Source organism: Seriola aureovittata, chromosome 7 (genome assembly GCF_021018895.1).
Source record: "Seriola aureovittata isolate HTS-2021-v1 ecotype China chromosome 7, ASM2101889v1, whole genome shotgun sequence".
Lineage (NCBI taxonomy): Eukaryota > Metazoa > Chordata > Actinopteri > Carangiformes > Carangidae > Seriola > Seriola aureovittata.
Window position 1 is genome coordinate 13664877 of NC_079370.1, and position 13835 is coordinate 13678711.

Here is a 13835-nt window from a genome sequence, read left to right on the forward strand (position 1 = left end):
ACTCACATCATGCTGTGGTATTATTCTTTTTGTTGTATAATTTTCTTTTTCTTACAAATAATCTTAACTATCTTGGCGCAATGTGATTTTATGGACGTTAAAGAAAGATCTCCTTTTATCTCACCATCCATCATTAGTGGTACTTTGATTTAAATGACAAGAGTTGGACATCTAGCGAACATCTGAAATGACAACAGCATGCAAAGCAGAGGTCTATATCTGTCACTGTGTGCGTGCCGTTTTGGATCTTCTCCTGAAAGACAGTTGCTATAATTGGCCACTTATCAGCATTAATGGATAGACAAGACATGTACGTAGGTAGGTGCTTTAGAAAGACCACACACGTGCATACACACACCGAGGAAAAGCAGGAAGAGTCACCATATTCAAAGCAGACAGGAATAGAAACAGACTACATGAGGTAACCACAGTGGCGTAAGCAGTAGCCATTACCTCAACAATGACCATGACCAGAAGTAACCTTCATTGTGTGTGTGTGTGTGTGTGTGTGTTTGTGTTTGTGTGTGTGTGTGTGTGTGTGTGTGTGTGTATATACAGGCATATAGCATACAGCTGTCAAAGATGCCTTTTCCATAATCAAGATATTCCTTTTCTCCATGAACATATCTGGTCTTTATATAAAGTATGCCTGGGACTTACATAATTCTTGGCACTTTAAGTTTCTGTGTGTGTGTCTGGAAAGCTTGTGGAACTGCAATTGTGTGATTGTGTGTGTTTTTTGTGTGTGTGTGTTTTTTTGTGTGTGTGTGTGTGTGTGTGTGTGTGTGTGTTTGTGTGTGTGTGTGTGTGTGTGTGTGTGTGTGTGTGTGTGTGTGTGTGTGTGTGTGTGTGTGTGTGTGTGTGTGTGTGTGTGTGTGTGTGTGTGTGTGTGTGTGTGTGTGTGTGTGTGTGTGTGTGTGTGTGTGTGTGTGTGTGTCTGTCTCTGTGACACCGTGGAAGCTCTCCTGGCCACGGCTGTGGAAATGCTCCACTGCCCCACTCTGCTCAGTGGAGACTGGGGTTGGAGAGGCGCATGGATGGATAGATGGATGAATGAACGAATGAATGGGGAGTGGGGTCTTTGATGGTTGGATGGTGAAGAGGAACTATTGAACTGTGGCAGTGCCAGAAAGACAGTGGCAAACTGAGAGGGGGAAAGTTGAGCTTATTCCCATCTTATGTAAACCAGACCTCCTCAGTTGTCGCTTGGCTTCGGGGTTTGACTTCGATGTGACAGACTTATGTCACTGTCACAGTTTAATATGTTTCTTGTTTTGCGTTTAGTGACACGTCTTCGCTCTGAGCTTTGATACAGTTATCTATGATGCCTAGAGGATGAATTCGAATTTTGTAATACCCTGAACTTTCCAGCAGATCAAAGTTTTCACTTATTCCGTGAAAAACATCTACTGCATGAATTGATGTAAACTTTGGTACAGACATTTATGGTTCCCAGTTGAAATATCCTAATGACTTTGGTGATGCGCCAACCTTTCCTTCATGACCTTTCCTCAGCGACCTTTCCTCCATGACCTTTCCTCCACATATTAATACATAATACAACTAATGACATTCCAATCAGCTTAATCTGTGCTTTGTGTTTAGTGCCACTGTAATTAGCAAATGTTGGTGGATGGTTTGTGTACACTGCAGGACAGTTTTTTCTCTTTGAATTAACCGTGGATTTGTAATTGTACTCTATTCTGATAATGAAGGCTCTCAGTAAATGTTTAATCCAGTGCAGAATCCTATTGATAAATCCTACACTTATAAAGCTTAAAATGCTCAATTTGTATTATTGTGTCCAGCTCCTATATACAGCGTACAGTCATACTAATACATACTGTCATAACATTTTTTCTTAAATTGCCTTATAGATGTTGTTTGTAATACTTTCTCCATACTTTTCTCAGTGTGTTTACAGTACATTATCCTTGCTTCGAGTCTCATGCCAAGTCATATGACCGTGCCTGTGGTATTTTCTTTTCTTGTCTTTTGCTTGATGAAGCGTGACCTAACTTTGAAACTCACAACATAGGTGTTAATATATTCATACACTGTATTTCACTGTGCAGAAATAACTTTTTCTTCTGTACTGGAGGGACTGCCCTCACTTTGCATTATGGGAAGCCCCATTTGGAGTCTGGTATGGATTTGCATGCTGGGTGCAGGCTGCGGTAATATGAGCTAGTTCACTGCAACAACCTGCTTGTCTGCCACTCTTCATGACACTAATATACCAATAGGTTTTTATTTGTCAGAGTGTCTGTGCTGTGCCTCTCTTAAGTCCTTGTCTTCTGTTTCCCATAGTACATTAGATAGGAATTCATCTTGAGAGGCAGCATGTCTGTGTGTGCGTGTGTGTGTGTGTGCGTGTGTGTGTGTGTGTTACTTGTAGTGGAAACTCTTTGGGAATCTGTGCCATGGAATGTCTGGGCAGGATTCCCTCTTTTCCCCAGCGGAGCGGACCATTCACACACGGTTATCTGTACGCAACAGGAACACGTAGCACAGCACAGCATGGAGACACATGTCCATTTGTGAGATCTCTGCTTTGGGCTACTCTATCCAAAATTTGATTTACATGTTACTGAGGATGTGTTACCAAATCACTAAAACATAAACTGCCTCTGTCTGTCTGATTTTTCCCTTCTCTGTCTGACTTCTGACTTCTTCGCTCTCACTTTCTCTGACTTATTCTTTTCTTCTCTCTTCCTCTTCTTCCCCCTTCACTGGAATGTAACTTCAGTTTGACCCTGTGACTCATCTCTCCCACGCTGACCACACCAGTGCTGTCTGTCCTATACAGACGCAGTGCTGACCTAGACTCTCATACGGTACACGCATGCCAACACACACACACACACACGCAATCCTACACACACACACACACACACACACACACTGTTGCGTCACTCTCCTGTGGTGTGGTCTGTAACTACTAGACAGCTGTTCCTGCTTAGCTGTCATGTCAGCCATGATGTCAGAGCTTTGTTGTGTGTGATTGGCTGACGTCTGATTGTGTCCTGTGTATGTGGGAGACTGTCGCTCTTTGTGCCATAGAGAGTCGTGGTCATGGGCAAAATGGTCAATTGGTCTGTGACCTCTTATCCTACAGTGGAACACTTACGTCTTTCTTGTCACCACATTGTGAAAATGTGTTGCGCTTCTGTCACAGTGTTGCGCTTCCGTCATGGATTGCAACAGATACATTAGTGACCCAGAAGTCACACAGGCATGTGTATGATAAAATGAAAACACTGCGCTTCAAAGTTGAACTCAGTGCTGTCTGCAGCTTCAGAAATGAAAGATCAGAATACAGGAGAGAAGGTTAGGCCAACCATTAGCTTAAGTACAGTTTAATACAATATGGGGCTAATTTCTGGCTATCATTTATAGCAGTCCTGGCACAAACCTGGCGCCTACATTACCCACAATGCAACTCAATCACCAACAATTTGTTTGGAGATATTGGTGTGTTGATCTAGTAGAAGCTAATCTAACTTTGAGCTGCTAGCCTCAACCAGAGATGAGAAGTGACCTACAGGTGTCTGGTAACCTTACTTTTTTCTAACTCCACACTTGTAGTACAACGCTGACTCAAGTGACATCACTTGAGGCAATTTAGCAGAATTCTTGCAGCTCCCTCTGGAGCTCGACCATAAGCGGTAGTAGCCCCCAAGTGAGCATGCCCGAAAATTCCATCACAATCATTGGCTGCATAGGAAATTTGTGTGAGCACAACTACGGCAAGTACAGTAAGACAAACAAACAAACAAATTTGAACCAGGAAGTCAGTTTGCAAACTGTGATGGATGTTGACAACAGACAGTTTGGGTAATCATTTTATAGTTTAACAATTATTTGTGAGTGATCAAAGCGGATAACAAGTCCACTTGGATTTAATCATATTGACACGCAGACCTGAGACCACAGGAATACAATAGGACGAAGTAAGGCTTAGAATATTTTGCACCTGACTCAGGTTTCCATAACTAGTTGACCAGTTAAAACCTCCAATTCATGGGGCGTCGTGTAGCGTAGTGGTTTAAGCAGGCGCCCCATGTGTAGAGGCTACAGTCCTCGCTGCAGTTGGCCCCGGTTCGAATCCCGCATCGGACGGCCTTTCGCTGCATGTCATTCCCCCTCTCTCTGCTTCCCTGTTTCCTGTCACTCTCCACTGTGCTGTCCATTAAAGGCATAAAAGCACAAAAAAATATACTTTAAAAAAAAAAACCTCCAATTCATATCCAAAGGTTTATATTAAAAGTGGCTTTTAATCTGGGTTTAAAAAATATCAGTGGTTGGTTCTGAAGCAGCAGGAGCTAATATGACACAAAACCTTTTTCTTCTCCAAAAAAAGTCAGAGACTAGAAGAAATATTCCATTGCGCTGGATTAAAAGTGTGTGTTCTTGTGTGTGTCCAGTCATGGTCACCATGGAGAAGTCCTACTAAAAATCGTCATGACAACTCAAACCATCGACAGCCATGTTGTAAGCCAAAACACGTAACTGTCTCCTACGCATCAACAACATTCACACATACGCTCATGCACACGCATGTGCACATGCACACACACACGCACACAACAAAGACGCCCACGCACACAACGACGTATACGACAGATTTAAAACTGGGTGTCAAAATAGAGTTACTTGTTTATGAGATAAATGAATATGTTGTTTACTCTGCTCAGACTGATGGAAGAAATGAGAGGTCCTGAAATACAGCTTCTTTTATTTTTGTCTGTATTTTTTATGCTGCTTGTTGGTGAAGTGATGACATCCTGGGGGCTCTCACCACCAGCTCACCCAAGTCACCTTTGAACACACACACACACACACACACACACACACACACACACACACACACACACACAGACATACATACACATACACCCTGCCTCAAGCACACGCACTGCTTGATGGTCGAGATAGACGCGCCCCCCACCTCCCAATCCATTCCTGTATCTGACCCATTTTCCCGTGTACACTGCAGACGCTGGTGAGCAGCCCTTCCACCCACCCCTCCTTGTTTCCACTGGGGTGGAAAACACTAGTGGAGTGGGGAAAAAGAGGGGAGTGGGAGGACAGGGGCAGTGGAAGATGAGCTTAAGGGGGGGAGGAAAGTATCAGGGTGAGTGAGTACGTCCATTAACCCTCCCAGAGGAACACCCCAGGGGTGCTACGGGATTGGCCGTGTGCCTGTGCTAAATGTGTGCGTGTGTTTATGTGTGTTTGCTTATGTGTTAGAGGAAGATTGGAGTTGGTTCTGAAAAAATGCAACTCTGCATCGAAAACATCCTCTCTGTCTCCTGTGTCCACAATATTAGAAAACCTTTCTGTTCTGTGTCCTCTTTACTTCTACTTGTGCCACCTTGTTTGTTACTGACTTACATGCTGTTTTTATTAAAATTTTAGTCTATTAAAGAGGTTTTTAGTTTGTGGACCTATATGAAAAGGGTCAAAATAGTTGCAGAAGATGCCGAGATATCTCGACTTTTAGTCCTGAGTATATGTTAAACCCCTTTGTCCCACATGTCCCATAATGCAACTTAAAACCCCGTATTTTTCACACTTCTGTTTTGCTATGCAGGCTTTTAGTCCAAGCTGAGATACTCATGTGATGTCACTTAAGTAATTGTTCTCAGATTTGACAAGGCTCCCCCACAGCCATTATACAGCTGTTTCCACAGGCTGCATGGGTACTCTCCATGTTGTGTAAATTGACTTTGACTAATTGATGGAATGCTCCTTATTGCAGCGCCTTTGGACTGATTTCCCACCTCCCACGGCAGCCATTCAGGCAGTTTCCATTAATTTGGTTATACAAGAGAAAAAATAAAAATCACCTTGTAGTGTCACGAAAATTTAATGGGACAGGTACCATAGAAAACAATGACTTGCCTTAATTGTTTCAGCATCTTTTAGTAATGCATCTCTGGAATGGAACAGTATGGAAAACTCCTTGTTTGTTGATGCATTCAAGTGCTTGTGGGGGAACTCCAACTTTCCATCTTCCAACATCAGATACAAAACAGCAACTTTTCTTTTGCGTCATGTTTTACATGTTTACATGTACATGTTTCTTCATTGCCTCATGATTCCTTCGGTTTTGATTTTCTGACATTACAATGCTTTTTTTTGTAGCCAAATGTCAAATCTTAGATATCAGAGCTTCCTTAAATGCAGAGTATTAAAACAGTACGGGCTTGGCTTCCAGCTAATGCTTACTTTGAAAAAGACAGAAAAGCAGTTGAATTTTTATTGCAATAAATTATCTGCAGCATGTAGAGCAAGCAAGGACAATTAGATTTTCCCATTATCTTGAAATAAATACAAACAAATGGCTGTCTAGCAAACAGGAAATTGATCTAAAAATGTATTGTATTCTTTAACAAATGCTGTTCAACAAAATAAAGAATACATGATTGGGACAGCAGATAAAGGCCTGAAACATGGTACGGTTTTAAACAATAACAAAGCAGCATTCTTTGCATTATATTCAAGAAGAAAGTTTAACTGTGCTGTTTCTTTGAACACTAACATTAAACAGGCCTTAATTTTGAGTTTCAGTGGAAAATGAAAATAATGAACAGATTGGGCACCGCCTACGTTTCACTAATCACATTTCATGAGACCCGAGGCCAACTCTTTCGATACTCACACAGTCCTGCGGGGATTGAGGTTTTAAACCGTAGGACTGGCAGTGCCCAAACAATGTGCCGAGCGCTGATCACATAGTGAGCAGACTTTTGGTCCAGTGATCCAGGTAGTGACAACGTCGCCCACAAGTCTCACTTTTTGGTTTCATCCTGCCACCATGTGATGTAAATGGAAGTGAAAACACCTACTCTCTTCTCGGTGCCATGACAATCATATGACATCAGTATTGCAATGACATTGCTTTATTTTCACCTGGTTAGTGAAGCATTTCAGAAGGCAGGATTAAAAAGTTTCTGATCGGCTGGTTAGGTGATGGAGACTTGAAACAGTGTGTCGGTGTGTCTGTGTGTAAGTACACTTGGAAATAAGCGACTGTACCTTTTGACCTTATATATGACATGTCGATTTGTTTTCATTTTTTCGTTCTACTGAATGAATGGAAATGAGTGGAAGTGTATTGGCTGCAGGTCTGCACGCCGTTGGAAGAACATTACCTGCAAGGGATGATTTTTATTTTTTTTAACCTTCGACACATTGCATCAGATCTACCATCGTGTACCGCTGGAAGACTGTGTGGGTGTTTGTGGCAAGGAAGTGTGCACTTTCACTGGTTGTCGGTGTATGTGTGTATGTGTTTGTGTCTGTGTCTGTATTTTGTGTATGTGCTAATCCTGGAAAGAGAAGTGAGATGGACACTACACTTCCGCTCTTTTCTAAAAATAGACCTTCCATTGCAGCTTTTCTCTTGCATCACTTCCTCTTTCTGACACACTATGCATACACTCACTAACTTCTCTCTCACGCTCACAAACACACACACAGACACACACACACACACATGCATGTATGTAACCTAACAATACTTAACAATTTCCTTATCTGGCTTTGCATGGTAACCATGTTCTGTGTGCATTTGATTTGTGTGTGTGTGTGTGTTTGTGTGTGTGAGTGGAAAGTCGTTTGGTGTAATAGCACAATGTGTGGGCTGGGAAACAGCTGGTGACTTTAGTTAACGTGCATGGATGCATAAAGTGCTGTGCTGCAAAGGCTTACTATGTACGTACATCTGTGATAACACATGTATATGCATTTATGAGTGAATGTGTGTGCGTGTCATTGTGTGTGTGAATTACTGAGAAAGAGTGAGAGTTGGAAAGTGGCGTCTCACCACGTGACGTAGGTTTCTGGTGTTTTCCAAACCAAAGAAGTGGAACCAACAGTGACGAGGATGTGATGTCATCATCAGGCTTTCTTTTTCACCCTAACTGCGGCCCCACGTCTCGCGCTACTCTTTTGTCACTTTCTTTTTGTCTGTGTCTATATTTCCGTCAATCTTTGTGTCTGTCTCTGTACAGTATGTGTCTCTCTGTGCAATTTTCTATCTGTTTCTCTCCCCGTCTTTATCTCTTGCTTCCCCTCTCGTTACACTGTAGGGGAGTAGGCGTTCACTGTCTGTTTTTTTTTTTTTTTTTTTATTTTTTATGAATGGGATGTGTTGTTTACTCTCTGACAGAGCGCTATTTCTGTCAGCGTTGATGATGAACACATAGTGTGACCACACTAACTTCCTCCTCTATCGCCCTCCTTCCTCTGATTGGCTAAGGCTCTCCTCTCAATGGCAAAGGCTGTGCGTCTTTGAGGTAGCTGTGAATGTGTACTTTTTTTTTTTTGTGGGTGTACATATGTGCGTGTACATGTGGGCCAGAGCGTTGAGGGGTCTCAGTGGGCTCCTTTTCAGAGATAATTGATAAAAACATCCTGTTTCCAAGTGAGAAAGAAACAGTTAAAAAAAATTTTTCCAAATGATGTCACTCAGCCCACGCCAAAAAGAACAAATTTATATTTCAAAGTATGACTGCACAGTCTCACAGCTGTCAAGTGATTTGCGTCTTTCTTGATAATAGGGAACAGATATTTTAACCTAAATGACAAATCTTTCATTACGCAACCGTGAGAAAAAAAATTGAAGCACTGTTGTTTTTTAAGTGTATGCTTTTCCCTGTTGCAAATTTAAGTTTGGTTGTTGTAAATACTCACTGAAAATATTTTTAAATGGAGATTGGTTTAAATAGATTTTCATCCAGATTTTTTGTTCCCAACTAAAGATTTGCTGTGTCCTGCAGCAATGTGATGCAGATCACAGCAGATTACTGTAAACAAAGTCATCTGGAGCCATGGTTGCCAGAGTAGTTGTATTTTTACGATCTTTTACATGGAATTTTTTTCATGTTCATATAATTTACATAAAATGAGTTTTTTGCACTATATGGATGAGTTATTGACTTTTCTGTACCAAGTACACCTTTGTCCTTTATCACTCAGTCTGATGCCAGTATCAGAATAATGTGATTAGCATGTTACTTAACAGGTTGCTCCACCTGCTGAATTAAGTGGTTTTGTAAATCCTGTCAGGGTTTTTTTTTTTTTAACTTTTTGAGTAACATTCTTGAGGCCTGAAAAAGTAAATTGCACATACAGGACATGCACATACTTGTATGCAAATACTGACATACACAGACAGTGGCTGTAAGGCATTTTTACTCACATACTCAAGAATCCACCATGATTTGGATAATACATACATGCTATGCCTGAGGTTATAAGTTTAGGATGAGAATATCAAAAGACAGGTGTAGTCCTGTACCTAATTACCCATGTAATGTAAATACACACATGAATTGTGTGTTTGTGCGCTTGTGTGTGGGTGTGTGTGGTAGTGGTCTGTGTGTGAGAAGGTGTATGATTGATGTGTGAATAAGTGGGGCTTTTAGGGTTAGGTTTAAAATGACAGAAGCTGTGTCAGAGGGCGCGAGGGGCATGCTGACCTTGAGTTGATCCTTTTGTAATATGACTTTGATGAAAGGTAACGTGCTGAAACGGGCCTCATGTTTGAATTCCCCATAGTGAGATGTTGCTTCATGGATGGTTCAGATGAAGAGCTGAATGTTTAATTAGAATGCCATGAAAGATCTGTGGTAACACGCCACATACAGCGCTTTAAAACACAAACACACACAATGAAGCTCTCAATATTCTAACTGGTGTCCTCTCCTGTGCACTGTTCTCTGACTCATTCAGTCACAATATGTGTTATTGTTAACAAACACTCTTCTGTGTTTGTTTTGTGTCAGTGTGTCCTGAAGAGGTAAGTGCAATGTTGTCTCCAAACAATAGTTAAACTCTACATACGAGAGTGTTGGAAGATGTCATTTTAAAGGGTTGATACAAACAAATTACAAAAAAACATATTTGGCTAGTTTCAGTTTTGTTTCTCATGTTGTTACTGTATCTATCGCTAAGATCTGCGACGGTGAATTTAATTTATTTTTCAGATTCTCTTTCGATTGAAAAAAAACAGTCCCTATGACTGATAAAAGTATCATCTGTGAAGTTACAGTTTCAGCAAGCACCTGGAAATGACATATGTTTAAGTTTACGCGACAAAGCCCTGCAGCAGATGAAGTCATTATGATGGGAGGAAAGGTGTCCGTATGGTGACTTTAATATAGAGTGACAAAGTCAACAAAACATTGGATTGGCGCTTGTTTCCCATTTCCAATTGACAGTCAACTTTTTTTAAAGCATGATCACGATCATTTCGTAACCCTAACCAAGTGTTAATTATTATAACCTCAACATAGTCCTCATTTTAACCCTTTAACTGCCCCGACCTAACTAAACCTAACTAAACCATAACTGTAGCATAAAACATGTAATTTTCAGCAGTCATTTTCAACGGATTTGATATACACAGACAAATGATGTTTTACTGCCGATGGGCGTCAGATTAGAAAATATTTGTTCTGGAGGTCGTGGACAAATTGAAGGATGTGTTGGTACAGGGGTGGAGGCAGGAATCTCAGGCGTGGATATCTCCAGGATGTATTAAGAGAGCTAGATACGGTGTTGCCACAGTCAGTCTTGCTGCTAGTTTGCATCAGCTTCCCATCTACCCAAGAAAACATTTTCTCCACCATTGTAACAGACACAACATGACACCTCAGACTGCTAATGAGATCAATCATTACCCGTTGTATAATGAATTTTTAAACCATGTAGGATATATCTTTGCAAAACTTTCCAAGAACCTAGAAAAGCTATTTTTATGTACATGACATCAGCCCAATGTAAAGTATAAGAAGCTGAGGCGGGGCTGGACCGGTGGGAGAAACAATAATGAACATGTGCACTCAACGTGGAAGCAAGCCAAGGAGTGAGAAAACTTTTCTGGGCTTGTGTGCTGGGCAGGCAATTTTCATTCAAAAGACTGGGCACCATCTCAGACTCAAACACACAAAGGCTGCAGCGCCAAGTTGCGATGAACAGTAGAAACCACGCAGCTACTTAATATTGAGGAAAATGTTTGTAGCGAGCTACGTAGCATATTTGTTATCCCTGATAACTGTCTGCTTATGTTTTGACTATCTGTTGGTTGTGAATGTTTAAATGCTTTTCTTTGTGTTTGATAGTTAAAACTCATGTATAAATAGTATGTGATGAAGTTTTCAGATTTTTTATTTTTTATTTTTTTGAACAAGTTCTCTTGCTCTTGCTCCCATTCAGTGTACTCTCAGAATGTTTCTATTGCCAAAATTCAGTATTGACATCCAGTTTGAGTGTTTCTCCTCCAATGCTCTTTCCGGTTGAGGAACAGTAGTTTTTCTGTCGATGGGGCTTATGGATTGGCACATTCAGTATCCCTGCCCCCTCTCATTCGCCCACACATGCAAACACTGCAGGAAAAAAACTGGATCTAGACTTTATTGCATTGGTCAGGTGACAGAAGGGAGACTTTTTGAGTTAGAACATTATTGCGTAACACTGTAAATTAACCATGGAATTATTTCATTGTTGGGTTGTACATTGTACAGACGCACAGAGAGCTCTTTCACGTAAACATCGATGCATCATGCTTGTCAGGGATGTACATTTCTTCTTCTTTTTGTTCTTTGTGCAAGGATATTTAGGTTTTAGTAACTCAAGAGACATAACTTAAGGCCTTGCTATAAGCTTAAGCCTTAACAAACAGTTCTTTAGTTATGGACTAGAAGAACATGCTGTTTTCCCCATGAACGTCGCAAGCTGGTCAGTGAAGCATAAGAACGGTCTTTGTCTTTACCCTTTGTGGAAATTAGTTTGTGTCTTGAGTTGTGCACTCAGTGCATAAGTTCATCCAGTGTCAGGTAGACTTGCAGTTAATGAAGTTGTGGGTATATGTATTGAATTACTTAAGTAACTTTTCTCAATGGCGCATGAAGCTCAAACCTCACATGAATTCACACAGGATTCAGCAATGGCAGACTTTAATACTTGATGTCTGGGTGAGAAGCTGGCTACACCCTTTAATTAACCCACAGGTTTAACACATATATATATATAGAAATGCACATTTTCACCTATAAGCAATTTAAAGATTCCAGTTTACCTATGTGTACCTGGACTATGTGTTCAATCCCCAGAACCGTCTGATGCCCAAGAGGATTCATCCGTCCGTCCTTTATCTATACCTGCTTATGCATTTTTCTGGAGCCTGTCCCAAGGTAAACTTGGTGAGAGGCAGGGTACACTCTGGACAGGTTGCCAGTCTATTAGAAAAAAATATAAATATAAAAAATATGGGGCACCATTCACAGATTCAGTGAATGAAACAGTATGGGTAAAAAAGAGTCATAAATTACCTTAACTTACTTGTCTTTTGACTGAGAGGGGAAGCCAAAAGAACCTGGAGAACCCAGGAACCACTCATCATGAGGTAACCAACTAAACTATACTATACTAATCACCAAGCCACCTCAAAGCCAAAAAAACACTGATTACTGACTGAGTTATGTAATCCTGGTAACAGATAAACTTTCTTGTGTTTGTTGTTGGGGCTGTCCCACACAGCAGGCTCCATCTCCTGTCAAGACTCAGACTTGATTCCATGGGAGAGTTAGAGACTCATTAACAGCTTGCTCTGTTGGATCCCGTCAGGTAAATTAGTCTTTTCCTCTCTCCCTCTGTCCTCTTCTCACCCAGTGACGTCTTACGCGTGTTGCTGATGGAATCTCCAGCTTGTCGTTGCCGTGGCAGCAGGAAAAACCGAGTCATCGGGTCACAACGGCGACCGAACAACTGTCTTTGAGAGTGACGTCACACGCACGTCTTACCCCAGCAGCTTTACTATACACACCGCGCACACGGTAAGCTGGGGAAACCCTCTCTCTCACACACACACACACACACACACACACACACACACACACACACACACACACACAGACATAGCCACAGTCACTAATCCAATTAGGATATTAGTTAGTGGCAGCCTTGCCCAGACCTCCTTGGACACATGCTGATCCACTTATTACTGGATGGATAGGCCGGGCAATCCCAGTGTTTCCCAGCTCTTAAGCTTAAGTGGCACTGTGCCACCACATCAGGAAGACACCTCATACGCACAAAGGATCCCCCTGCTATTTCTGTGGACATAAACGCTGCCTGCCCGGTGAGTCAACAAAGACGACGAGGAGGCCAAGAAGTGACTTCCACTCAGTCAGCAGAGTTGCTGAGAGTGAACCGGAAACCCAGAGCTTAGCCAGGGTAAGACACTTTCCCCTACGCACGGCTCTGTCTGCACAAAACTCCTAATCACATGCCAGGAATAGTCACGGACATATACACTCTGGAAATTATTAGCAGGAATGAAGAACAATCAACGGATGGAAGACCTTGGGATGCTGCTTTCACCCACAAAACATGCACTACTTTTCCATGTGCTAGAAAACCATTGATACCATTTGTAGTGAGTGTGTGTGCGTGTGTATGCAATTGTGTATTTTCTGAGAGCCTCTTCATTAAACAACACACCAGAATGAGGGACACTCCAAACAAGGCCACAAGTCCACACAGAGGCTCTTACCCAACACTCATAGTGTAGTGAGGCTCTGCAGAGCTGTTATATTCTCTTTTATTCTCTTCTACACTCAAACACACACACATACACACTCTGCATACCGCATTGACAGCTCAGGCAGTGTGATTGTGCACAATGGCCTATCCTCTTTTTATGTGATGAACTGTGCTTTGGATGCTGCAGTCACACATGTTTACGGCACATGTATGACAAAGAAAGAAAGAAAGAAACAAAAAAAAAACAGGCCGCAGGCAGGACAGAAGAGGTCGCCGCC

The 13835-nt window shown here is 41.7% G+C and overlaps 1 protein-coding gene across 1 annotated transcript in view; it reads left to right on the plus strand.

The window, feature by feature from the left end:
- Positions 1 to 13835, plus strand: part of alg2 (ALG2 alpha-1,3/1,6-mannosyltransferase) — a 61732-nt gene that overhangs the window by 12048 nt on the left and 35849 nt on the right. The window contains exon 4 of the mRNA XM_056380665.1: positions 12685 to 12848. The gene's annotated coding sequence lies outside the window, so the exon portion shown is untranslated. The remainder of the gene's footprint in view (positions 1 to 12684; positions 12849 to 13835) is intronic.